Genomic DNA, 12,506 nt, shown 5'->3' with positions numbered 1-12,506 from the left:
GGTTCTGTTGCCCTGTTGGCCAGCAACGCTGCTCATGACCAGGACTGGTTTCCAGCAACCTTGGGGTAGGTGGAGCTGAGGTTATATGGAGCCCATGCAGCAAACTGGGGAAGAAAAGCGAATTCCAGCTTCAATGTATGCCATTCACAAAATGAGAGCAGAAAATATTTCACGAATGGACCAAGGGCCACTTTAACCTACTGAAATATTTATGTAAAAATGAGTTTTCTTTGTATCTGAATTGGACACTGAGAAGTGAATAGAGGGTAGGGTTCTCTCCCAAGCGAGTAGGACCATCGGGGGGGGGGGGGGTGGATCGCTGGGAGGGGACATACTGCCTCATTGCCACTGGCAGGGGGAGGGTGGCAGGACCTGGGTCCTTGCCTCTAAGGATTAGCTCTTCACTGAATTTTTAGTAAGGCGCTTCTTCAGACACTGTACCTGGGGGCACCGAGAAGAATATTCTCGTGGTGTAGAGCAGACCAGGTCTCTATTTTCAGTGCAAATCCACACTGCTTACCAAAAGAATGGGGAGTGCTTACAGTTTAGAGGCACATGTGGAACCACAGGTATGGCAAATAGAAAAAGGAAAGACCAGAAACTTTTGAGAAGGAAAGAAGATACGCATAGAACAGCTCCAAACAAGAGAATTCCCATCAGCAGGCATGAAAGTCACACCCGGATTTTCTCATGGCTGAGACAAAAATGAGAAAACGGACAGGTAACCATTAGGTAATTCCTTCTATTTTACGTAGGGGGGTGGGGATCGTGTCTACCCTTTGTTTACACTGTGCATAAAGGCCAGCGGTGTCCAGCTGGAAAGTGGTAGAAGGTATAGTCATGTACTTCACATGGATTGTTCCCCAGGGTCTACTGATTGCCTCCTTAGTTCAGGGAAAGGCAATAAAAATCTACAGGACAAGCTCAGATTCTTCCATCCCGTTTAGGATTCTTCCTCGCTTGTTCTTCCCTGATCTAGAAACTGATCGTCTCTTCAGAGCTCCTCTCTAAAGGTAACCCTTTGCTGCCCTACTTCCCTTGATCTAGAACTGAGGCCCCAGCTCCCTGTACCTCATCAGCTGGCAGTGGGGTGCCGTGCAAGTTAGCTCAGAGGAGTTGGAGTTGATCTAAAGATACAGGATTCTCAGGGCACCTGGGTGGCTCAGTCGGTTGAACGTCCAACTTTGGCTCAGGTCATGATCTCACAGTTCGTCAGTTCGAGCCCCTGGTCAGGCCCTCTGCTGTCAGCACAGCGCCTGATTCTCGGATCCTCTGTTCCCCTCTCTCTCTGCCTCTCTCCTTCAAAAAGATATAAACGTTTAAACACTGGTAAAAAAAAAAAAAAAAAAAAAAAAAGGATCTAGGATTCTCATGAGAGTCCAAAGATAGAAACCGCAATTCTCCAGGCTTCCCAGGACCTGGAACAAGAGGGAAATTATGGATTTGTGGTGACACGCCAGACAGTCTCTCTCATTCAAGGGCTGAGGACAGGCAGTCTCCTTTACTAAGGAGCATGCAGTCGTTGATCTCTCTCACACGAGGGACAGAATGAACCGAGGCGCTCCAAGGACAGACCTTACAGGCTTCAGGCAGCACGTTTCTCTCGAGCCCTGTTGTCGGTTCTGATGTCTGTTCTCTGCCATCGCGTTTCCCAGGCTGGTTTTTTTTGGACCAGGGAACTGGGAGACTTCTCCAAGCTGCAATCTTCCTTTGCTGACTCATGCCAGGAGCACAAACCTGAAGGTCATACATCAGAGTGTTCCTGGAAACGAAGCTGGTGTTCACACCTCTGGGGAGCCGGGGCCCTGACCCCGGGGTCACGCCTGGGGGAAGAAAGAGGACTGACTCTCTGTGTGCCCTGTTAGGGCTAAAGGAGAGGCGCTTGGTGGGTGGGAGGTTCAGGATTTGGAACCGGGAGCTTGCGGTTTGAGGTCAGCTCCCTGACTAATGCATCGAGTGGCCCTCAGTCTTCCTATCTGTAAATTGGTCTGTAATGGCTTCTTCCCTGGAAAGTTGGATGAATCAAAGGTTACACAGAGGTTCAGATCTGCAGGGCCTATTTTGAGCTCAAAGCCGTAGGGCCTGAGAACTGTTTTCAGCTTTTGCTACCTGTCAATCAATTTTGTCCAAAGGAATTGTAGCCTAAACACTTACCACCCATCTCTCAAGTCCATTGAAAGCCAGTCTGAGTAAGTTAGAAGGACAAATACACCTTGCTTTCAGGACGGGAATTTTGAATTTAAATTACATCTGTAAGTCAATGGTCTCCTGTGGAAGACTGGACACAACCAACGTAACTGTGACTTGTTTCCTGGGCCAGAATGAAAACAACTACAAAAGTTCACAACATTCAAGGCCCAGGCTTCGGCCTGAGTTCCAGATCCAGGAATTGCAGGGCCTGTAGGACAGTCCTTCTTCAGAGTCCTACCGCTCTGCTGTTCTCACTTTTAGCCACGCCCAAGCCAAAGCTGGGGACTTGGGGTACCAGCCGAAGACCAGGCTTTCACATTCGTCAAATCCCCTTCCTGCCTGGGACCAGCCTGCCTCCCTTCTCTGTGGCTGTCAGAGATCGACCAGCACCAGGGGTCAGTCAGACCACATGTCACGGAGACAGCCTCTGACCTGGAAGGTTATTTGCTCATGATTGTGTAACTGATCTGTGGTTTGGAGCCTGCCGGGAATCGGGGCTTTTTTTTTTTGTTTTTTTGTTTTTCCTTTTTCTCATTAACCAGGAAGGATTGAATGTCACTGTGGGGCCTGACCTGGAGATGTTGGGAAGTGGATTTTGCAAAGCGATGCTGTCCTGTGACCCTGAGTGGCTGGTGAAGTGCTGGAAAGGTAGGAGGAGCTCCGGGCAAGGAGTTTGGGAAGGAGGGCTCCCCACCCCGGTAGCAGCCTATGTGGGGGAGGAGACAGTGTCCCCAACTGTGGAACAGTGCTTTATCCAGCCAAACACAGGGGTCGTGCTCTAAAGAAGTGGGATGCAAGTAGCCATTTATTTGCTAAACCCATGCCTTGGGCTAGGCTGGCCAGCGCCAACCCAAGGTCCAGCGTGCCCTGTCCTGCAAGACAGAGTGTTCGTGCCACTTCGTGCAGCTTTTCAGGGTAGTGACCAGCGGAACTGCCTGGAATGCTTGACAAAATCATGGGATCTCAGCTCCACTCTGGATCCAGTGAATCAAAGTTCCAGACATCTGTCATTTTCTCAAGATCCCTAGGTGATCTGCATGAAACTCACTGGCCCAAGAAGTATCATCACTACAGCGCTTTCTGCCTGTACCTCAACTTTGCACGGAGGCCTGGAGCCAGGAAGCCAGGGATTCTCCATTCCTTGCAGGCCCTTCATGAAGTGACAGATGTCCTGCTTAATTGCATATTGTCAGAGTCCAAATAATCTCCTTCAGTGATCGATGCCCCACTAGTGAAAAGCAACTTCTGACCCCAATCCTTCCCTATGCATTTCCAGGGTCTCACTTTCCAGGGTGTGACTTTAGGGCGTGGGTCTGGGCCTGGAACAGCTCTAGGGAGCTCAGAGAAGGCGAGGCACTGGGCAGGTGAGACTCTGAATGGGGAATTGTGTGCACATGGATTTGGGGGTATTTATACGTATTTTTGTGCCTGTGCGAGTGTGTCAATATCAAATAGAAGCCAACAGACCCAGTCCTTGAAAGACCCAGCATCCAGCTGTTAGGGGGCTCCCCCCAGCCTGCGTCCAGGCCTCTCTCTGCATACCCCTCACTGAGGAACATTGGCTCTGGGGGTTCCTAGGGCTCTGGTTGAGGCATGTGGGTGCTTGGTCCCGGACAAAAACGGTCCACGAGTGGCCCTGAGCTATGTGCTGGGACCCCTAGGACTCAGCAGAGATTGTCTACATGCTAATATGATCCTCCTCCCCTGCCAGGTCTTGGATCATTTGTCACCACTATCTCTCCACCTAAGTCCTTATCTGACCACTGAATCTAAGATTGCCTCAACCCCCGTCACCATTACAATGCTCCCTTTTATTTTCTTGTTAGCAATCATGGTCACTGAACTCACCTCAGCCATGTACTTGTTCAAGTTATATCTGTGCAGCAAAGCCATTAGGAAGACTCTGGATCCAGATGGCCTGGATTCAAACCCTGGCTCTACCACTCTGTGGCCATGTGACCCTGGGCAAGTCACATACATGCTGTGCCTTTAAGTCCTCTTCTTGGTGAAACCGGGATAATAATAGTATCCAGCTCACAGGGTTGCTGTGAGGGATAAATGACCTGATACAAGTAAGGCACTTTAGGGAGGCCCTGGTCTGCAGTCAGTACCGCGCAAACATTTCTTCTTGCCGCCACTGTGACTGTCGCAATACCGTATCATCCACCCCTGCAGTCCCAGGGCCTGCGGAAGGGCTGGAAACCGCGTACACATTCAGTGGCTGTTGAATGAACAAATGAATGAACAAATGAATGACTGAATCTCAGTCCTCCCTGCAAATGTGTGGCCAGACTCCCTTCTCTGGAACTTGACTCAGCTCCAAGTTGAACCCAAGAGAGAAGCGGCCAGACTTATTTTGGAACGTGGATGTGGGCACGGCCTCCCTTGCCCAGTTTAGCGGCTTTGTGCTCCCTGGGCTGTGGCATCACGCTGCCCTCTGCTGGCTGTCCCCAAGACGGGGCTAGCAAACCCGGAGAAATGGAGAAATCGTGTACTAAGTTCTGGGAGCGGGGGGGCCTCATGAGCCTTTTGTCTGCAACCTCAGGACGCTCCTCCTTTCCTTCCCTCCCCTTTTGCCCTGGTTGCTACCCCCACCTTGAATGCCTTTCCTAAATGCCGCTAACCCTTTAGGGCCAGATCCAGATGGATCCAGAGGGCCATACTCCCTCTGGGTAACCACAGGTGTCTGGCAAGCCCTTAGTACTGGTGTAATTCTCTAATCCTTGTCTGTGTATCTGTCTCATTTCCAAACCTAACTGTGAGTTCTTCGAGGCAGGACCCGCGGGCCACCCCCACCCTCCTCCTTGTCTGCGTCTCAGATCTCGGAGTCCAGGGCAATTTCAGAATCCCATCAAGGACGAGACTGTACTGCTAGCCCTTTGGAGGCTGGGTTTGTGGACTTCTCACGGGGCTCCCTGTGGACTTTCTGGGTATCTCTCTCCAGTCCAATGAGAATCAAGCAAATGACATATTGGACAAAGGGCTAGTATCCAAAATCTATAAAGAACTCACCAAACTCCACACCCAAAAAACAAACAATCCAGTGAAGAAATGGGCAGAGGATGTCAATAGACACTTCTATTCATGAATAGACACTTCATTCAAAGAAGACATCCAGATGGCCAACAGGCACATGAAAAGATGCTCAACGTCACTCCTCATCAGGGAAATACAAATCAAAACCACCTCACGCCAGTCAGAGTGGCTAAAATGAACAAATCAGGAGACTATAGATGCTGGCAAGGATGTGGAGAAACGGGAACCCTCTTGCACTGTTGGTGGGAATGCAAACTGGTGCAGCCGCTCTGGAAAACTGTGGAGGTTCCTCAAAAAATTAAAAATAGATCTATCCTATGACCCAGCAATAGCACCGCTAGAAATTTACCCAAGGGATACAGGAGTGCTGATGCATAGGGGCACTTGTACCCCAATGTTTATAGCAGCACTTTCAACAATAGCCAAATTATGGAAAGAGCCTAAATGTCCATCAACTGACAAATGGATAAAGAAGATGTGGTTTACATATATAAAGGAATACTACTTGGCAATGAGAAAGAATGAAATATGGCCTTTTGTAGCCACGTGGATGGAACTGGAGAGTGTTATGCTAAGTGAAATAAGTCAGAGAGAGAAAGACAGATACCATATGTTTTCACTCATCTGTGGATCCTGAGAAACTTCACAGAAGACCATGGGAGAGGGGAAGGGGGGAAAAAAGTTACAGAGAGGGAGGGAGGCAAATCACAAGAGACTCTTAAAAACTGAGAACAAACTGAGGGTTGATGGGGGGTGGGGGAGAGGGGCAAGTGGGTGATGGGCATTGAGGAGGGCACCTGTTGGGATGAGCACTGGGTGTTGTATGGAAACCAACGTGACAATAAATTTCATATTAAAAAATAAAAAAAATAAACAAAATATTCCTTTCATAAAAAAAAAAAAAAAGAATCAAGCCCTGGGCTTTTTATTGCCTCCCCCCCCCCCCTCCACTCTCAGCAGGGAGGTTTAGTTGTGATTTTGGTGGTGACCCCACAAAATCAGGCTGAGGACCTGTAAGTCAGGAGGCTTGAGAAACTGCCTGGGGGGCCCCTTGGGCACCAGCAGAGCACCCCAGCACACAACGATGGGGGACCTCCTGCAGGTTTCAAACAGAGAAGACAGTGCCGTCCTGCTGCCTGTCAATCTGTATGGTAATGCTGTTGTCCCAAAGCTGGAAGCCCAGCTGATGGAGGCACCAGGATCCTTGCAGAGGTCCCAGGAAGGGCCCTCGCTTGGCTCGCTGATGGGGCTCAGGGGCAGACTTCTTGTGGGGCTCCCTCAGGGCCTGCAGAGCGCTGTTCTCTTAAGGCAAGAATGGCAACCATTAGCACGCAGGCTGCCCCTCTCCTCCCCCATGTTGGTGGCAGACAAAACTAATCGACTGCCTCCTCCTCGGCCTGGATGAGACCCTGAAAGCCGTTTAGCCCTGTGGTTGTTACCAAGGGATCTGAGACGGTGTGCGGAAAATGTCTACCCCTGCCTCGCGCTCCTGACACGTCCAGCTTCCTGCTCACGTAAGAACCTATGGCCTTGGGGGGCGCCTGGGTGGCTCAGTTGAGCGTCTGACTTCGGCACGGGTCATGATCTTGCAGTTCCTGAGTTCAAGCCCCGCACTGGGCTCTGTGCTGTCAGCTCAGAGCCTGGAGCCTGCTTCGGATTCTGTGTCTCCCCCTCTCTCTCCCCCTCCCCTGCCTGCGCTCTGTTTCTCTCTATCTCTCAAGAATAAATAAACTTAAAAAAAAAATTTAAAAGATGAACATTTACGGGGCGCCTGGGTGGCTCAGTTGGTTAAACGTCCAACTTTGGCTCAGGTCATGCTCTCACAGTTCTTGAGTTCGAGCCCCACATCGGGCTCTGTGCTGACAGCTTGGAGCCTGGAGCCTGTTTCAGATTCTGTGTCCCCTTCCCTCTCTGTCCCTCCCCTGCTCACACTCTGCCTCTCTCTCTCTCTCTGTCTCAAAAATAAACATTAAAAAAAATTTTTTTAAATAAAAATAAAAAGATGAACACTTAGTTCAATTATGTTCAGTTCGTGCTTAAAAAATTTTTTTAAATAATGAAAGTGAAGTATATTGTCCTTTGAATATAGCTTTAATTCTAGTTCATAGATTTTTGGGCACTTACTGTTGTTGAATTTAGTTGTTTTAATTACTACTAAGATTGTGCATTTTAATTCTATTGGACATTTCAATACCATTGGACATCAGTATTCCTTCTTTACTGGATTTTTGCTTCTCATTCTTATCCTATTTTTTTCCTACTTACTCATCAGTTTCTTATTGTTTTTCCTATTACGTGCTTTGCAAATAAATCAACATTTTTAATTTTCATGTATGTTGGGTTTTACTTTTTGGCAGAAAAGTTTTATGTAATTTTTTGTGTGGTCTGATGTATTAATATTATTGTTTTGGGTTTTCTTTTCTGACATCATTCTTCTTTTTCAATTTTAATTTTAGAGAGAAAGAGAGCACATAAGCAGGGGAGTGGGGCAAAGGGAGAGAGGCAGAATCTTAAGCAGTCTCCACACTCAGCACAGAGCCCAACACGGGGCTCAATCCCATGACCCTGGGATCATGACCTGAGCCGAAATCAAGAGTCGGATGCCCAATGGACTGAGCCACCCAGGTGCCCCTCTGACGTCATTCTTAGGTAGCCCTTGTCCCCTCTAAGACTATATAAATCATCGCTTGCATTTTTTTCTGGTTTTGATTTTATATGTAACTAAAAGAATCTGATTTTATTTTTCCTCTAAGTGTTTAACCATCTAACTCAGCATTATTCATTGAGCGTCACTAATTTCCTACTATTTGGGTCTTCTATTTTTATCATGCGTAGATGAAATTCTCGTATACATGTGCATCCTCGGACCTGGGTTTGGACTTTGTGGGTTTTTACATTGTTCTGTCTATCCCTGTGTCAGTATTATACAAATTAGCTTAGCTATACAACACCCTTTGACATAAGATGACCAGGTCCATTCTCATTATTTTTAAAAGTAATTTTTCTGGGGCGCCTGGGTGGCGCAGTCGGTTAGGCGTCCGACTTCAGCCAGGTCACGATCTCGCGGTCCGTGGGTTCGAGCCCCGCGTCAGGCTCTGGGCTGATGGCTCAGAGCCTGGAGCCTGCTTCCGATTCTGTGTCTCCCTCTCTCTCTGCCCCTCCCCCGTTCATGCTGTCTCTCTCTGTCTTAAAAATAAATAAACGTTGAAAAAAAAATTAAAAAAAAAAAAAGTAGTAATTTTTCTCACTGTTCTAGAATGTTTATACTTTCCCAACAGCCTGGGAATCACTTGATGAGCTCCTCAAAAGTCTTGGGATCGCGTCTTTGGAAAACTCACATCTCTCTGGGTGAGTGGGCGGAAGGTCAAGCATGTGGGCGGCCAGGCATCGGGCTTGCTCAAAACCCAGCTCGGGTTTTTCCTCCTCTTCTTGTGCTGACCCAGCCCTCTGGTCACAGAGTGCCTTTGCTTGGCCTGAGGTTTCCACCTGACCTTCCGGCCCTGGCCTGGGCCCAGTCACTCACACCCGAAACGCCATGTTCTGGGAAATCATAAAAGGGCAGAGAGGCTGGTGGTGAAGGCACAGCGCTATTTCCTCAGATCAAAGGGCCTGGAAACATCCTGAAAACACTTTATTCAGCCCTACAAACAGACTTACAAGTAGGAATTAAGGATTTCATTCACTCAACTCTTTCATTTACTTACTCCGTTCATCGTGTCAAGGTACTAAAATATATGAAAAGTACTATTTTGCTCAGGCAGGGCCCTCACGAGTCCCTCTGTGGCTCAGAGTCGTTCAAGCCAGGCGGTCCGAGAGAGACCACCCTGCTTAAGTAAATGGGGGGCAAGGAGGCTAATATTCAAAGTGTCATGGATAAGGGTGGGTGACGAGCGCTGCAGTAACAACCCCCAAATCTCACTCAGAGTCCAAGTGGATCCAAGTGATCCCCTTGGGTCAACAAGGATAGTTGTTCTCCGTGCATTTGCTCAGGCTTCCAGAACGCTGGGTTGCACGACTTTACATCCGCCAATGCTTCTGTGATCATGGCGGCAGCAGAAGGGAGGCCATTTGGGAAATGGACACTGGTCCTCATCTGTGTCTACCCAGAAGTGACGCATGTCACAGGCCTGCCTTCATAGAGCCTCTTGTATCGAAATATTGGTGAAAAACAGTAAAATCTACCACAAAATACCTGCTAGTAGCCATCGACAGGCCTAAGAATCACAGACAACTTGCCTGAACGATGAGTGTCTGAGTAGCCTGGGGACTGCACAGAAGACGGCTCCCTATTGCCCTGGTTCACGGGTGTTATTATTGCCTATTCATTCTTCACCTACTTACAGAGCATCTCGATGGCCTGTTGCTGGGACACAATTCTACAGCTTATCTCTGATGTCATGGATGTGCAGGGCTGCAGCGTCTCTGAGGGCATAAGCAGCCATCTCCACCTCTGTACCCAGTGCCTGGACAAATATTTGACCTATAAATTCGTATTTTACTCCTCCTAATAGATACCTGGTTTCTCTGCTCTTGTGTCGAAGGCAGAGGCAACTTGAAAAGTCCAGCACACCATTCACCTTGGGTTGAGGACATCCAGAAGGTAAGAGTGACGGAGAATGCCCTGAACTTAAACAACTTCACTGTCAGGGTTTTATATCAAGGGGATTCCGAACAAAGATAGGATCCTGGAAAGGCAAACAGCAGAGGGCTCCCCACTGCCTGGTCGTTGGGGGATGGGGGCTGGTTTGGTGACAGGAGGGTTGAGAACTAGGCGGTAACTTGAGAATCTTCTATCAAACCGAAGAGGGGCATCCCTAAGAAAATGTATGGTTGTCACCTCTCCACACATGGAAGGGCCCAGCCTGCTCCCGTGATGTGACCTGGCATTGGGAGGGTCACAGGATATGACAGCGTTAAGAGTCACACAGCCCTGGCTTTACTTGGCACCTAGGCTACCAAGCCAGGGACCATGGCTACTACGGTTGGGACGAGGCCGAGAATGGTTGAAATCTGTGTTGACCTTTGCCCATGATGTAGGTGGAAGGGAGGCCTCTATGCTCGGGCACGGGTTAGGGCTTGAATTTTCTGAAAAACTTGCCTCAGTTCTCTGCCTTAGTCAAGCGGTGCATATAGAGCCCAGCTGGAGCTCCTTACTTGTTCTCTGTGCTGGAGAGCAAACCAGACCCCCGCAGCCCCACAGTGGATCTGAAGCCTCCTCCCATAGGGTGTGGGGTCTCAGCATCCCCGGCCTTCAACACCACAGGAGATTTCCCTCCTTCCTACTGAGTCACATAGTTCTGCACTCTTCTTTCCTTCCCTCTTGTCAAGAAACAGGCTGGGCTTAAGTGTGGGGATGGGTAGTGATTACTTTTAGAAGGTCTGCCCACACCACCGTGACCTTGCATGGATCCCAAGGGCCATATTGCCCTGTGCGGTCCCACCTTCTGGGACTAGGTCATTGGACTGGAGGTGGACATCTGAGACAGACTCATTTTTATAGGAGTTTTGAACTGATATCAAGCAAGAGTTTCTAATCTCCGTGTGGCGATTTGTGTGACACACGTTTCCCCACGCTTGGGCAGTCGAGAGACTGGGAAGAAGAGGAAGCTGGTGTGTAAAGGAGGACGAAGCAAGGATGCAGAGAGGGGTAGAAGCCAAGGAGACAGCTCGATGTTGCCTGCACTCCCCCCGCCCCCCTCCCCCATCCTCCCTGGGCCAATTCAGAGCTCTCTGTTCTTAGAAAAAATACTTCTGGGGCGCCTGGGTGGCTCAGTCGGTTCAGCATCCGACTTCGGCTCAGGTCGTGATCTCATGGTGTGTGAGTTCGAGCCCCACACCGGGCTCACTGCTGTCAGTGCAGAGCCTGACTCAGATCCTCTGTCCCCCTCCCCTGCTTGCACTCTCCCCCCAAATAAAATAAGCATTTTTCAAAAAAATAAACAACAAGAAAAAAATGCTCCTCCTTCGCTTAAGCTGGATCCAGTTGTTCTCATTTGCGATCATAGTAATAATAAGAATAATTAATAAAAGGCCTTTCTAAGCTCCCTCAGTGAGTGTGTCCGGTGTGGCCTTCCTGTGGAACTGACGTATCGCAGAAGCCGCCAGGAGTGGGGGAGAAAGATCTTGGCAGAGAGCCTGACCTGCCTGCTTTTGTTTTTAGGCATCCTGTCCTATCTACCAGATGAGGCTGTGGGGGTGGTGGGCAGAGGACTGGGGGATCCATTCAGGAAGGGCCGGTCAGGGCAGATCTCATGGTCCCGGAAACAAGGGAGAGAGTGGTTGGCTTCCTGTGTAGGGGAAGGGCGTCTGCTGCCCTCCCCTAGGAGCCTGTGCTCCACCCCAGGTGTCATTCCAGTTTCTTTACACGTTTTTACGGTACCTGTCACGATGAGCACAGGGTGATGTATGGAACTGTTGAATTACTTACTATACTATATACCTGAAACTAATATAACACTGCACGTTAACTAACTGGAATTAAAATAAATACTTCATTAAAAAAAAAAGAAAAGAAAAGAAGGGGCACCTGGGTGGCCCAGTCGCTTAAGCGTCCGACTCTCGATACAGGCTCAGGTCGTGATCTCGTGGTTCGTGGGATGGAGCCCCAAGTTGGGCTCTGCTGACAGTGCAGAGGCTGCTTGGGATTCTCTCTCTCTCTCCTCTCTCTGCCCCTGCCCCGTTCTCACTCTCTCTCTCAAAATCAATAAACATTAAAACAACGAAAATAACAAAAAAAATTTTTTTGCCGTTACTGTGTCAGTAAAATCAAACTAAGCTTCGACCTAAAAATGTACAGGCCAAAAGTATAAGCTTTGAGGTCAATGTCCTTTGTCATGACTGAGCTGTAGCATTGATACTGACTGTGCCCATGTGTAAGTCCCTGCTCACTCCGTGTCCTGATTTTCACGTCTGCAAAATGAGGAGGCTCTGAGTAGATTACCTCTGGCGCAAAGCAGGGAAAGGACATTCCTGCAACCGCCAGGCAAGAGGAGGGTTGGGGATAAATGTGAGCATGGCTGGACACCCTCCATGCCTGAGACCTCAGATGGAACTAGGTGGTGCGGATGGAACTCCCTCCTGTGAACCAAGAGGTGGTCGTATGACACAGAGGGAGAGAGAGAGAGAGATCCTGGGCCGTGCAAAGATGAGGACCAGTCTACTGGGCATAAGGCTGGGCAGCCAGGGGAGGCAGATGCTCCCTGCCAGGCGTCCATCCCACTGCTGCTTCCCCAGCCCCGGGCTTGAATCCAGAGGCAGCCACTGAGGCCTGTCAGCCCAGG

The 12,506-nt window shown here is 49.2% G+C and overlaps 1 long non-coding RNA gene across 1 annotated transcript; it reads left to right on the top strand.

Annotated features, from left to right (window-relative positions):
• The first annotated feature begins 2,326 nt into the window (after window positions 1-2,326).
• LOC147576021 (uncharacterized) lies at window positions 2,327-11,694 on the top strand. The gene is made up of 4 exons (XR_015241675.1): window positions 2,327-6,740; window positions 8,483-8,574; window positions 9,738-9,826; window positions 10,727-11,694. It is a non-coding gene; the product is annotated as an uncharacterized LOC147576021 (long non-coding RNA).
• Window positions 11,695-12,506: the final 812 nt, after the last annotated feature.

Source organism: Puma concolor, chromosome D2 (assembly GCF_028749965.1).
Source record: "Puma concolor isolate L17-30 chromosome D2, mPumCon1.1.hap2, whole genome shotgun sequence".
In the NCBI taxonomy this organism is placed as follows: Eukaryota; Metazoa; Chordata; class Mammalia; order Carnivora; family Felidae; genus Puma; species Puma concolor.
This window is presented reverse-complemented; position numbering and strand designations above follow the sequence as displayed.